This window comes from Sinocyclocheilus grahami, unplaced genomic scaffold (genome assembly GCF_001515645.1).
Source record: "Sinocyclocheilus grahami isolate Dianchi unplaced genomic scaffold, SAMN03320097.WGS_v1.1 scaffold2650.1, whole genome shotgun sequence".
NCBI classification, from domain to species: domain Eukaryota; kingdom Metazoa; phylum Chordata; class Actinopteri; order Cypriniformes; family Cyprinidae; genus Sinocyclocheilus; species Sinocyclocheilus grahami.
In genome coordinates this window covers 13,386-13,793 of record NW_015507829.1, presented here as the reverse complement: position 1 = coordinate 13,793, position 408 = coordinate 13,386, and positions in this window count along the sequence as shown.

The window sequence follows — 408 nt, the reverse complement described above, 5'->3', positions numbered from 1 at the left end:
AATTTTAAAATTCAAAATTAAGGTTTTAATTCAGGTTAAAATTCAGCACGCTTTGCACGACTGACTCGTGTTCAGAGGTTGTTTTTTTTTAATGAAAATAGAATAACAAACAGGGCATAGCATAAGATAGTCAGTGCTATACAAAGTGTGACATTAATTAGTAATACTACAGTGCTTTTCTGTTAATGAGCTACAAAAGAAACCCATATGAACAGATTGTTTGTGACAGCTGGTGTTCCTCAAACACATTCAGAGCTTCAGAACATCTGTGCATCCCTGAGACTCACATCTGCATCATCTTCAATCAGACATTACAAGATTGAACAAACTCAGAGGCCATGGACCCCTAAATATCAGCATCCTGGTGCAAGGGGCCCATTCTAACATTTAAAAGGCAGCTAAAAAAAA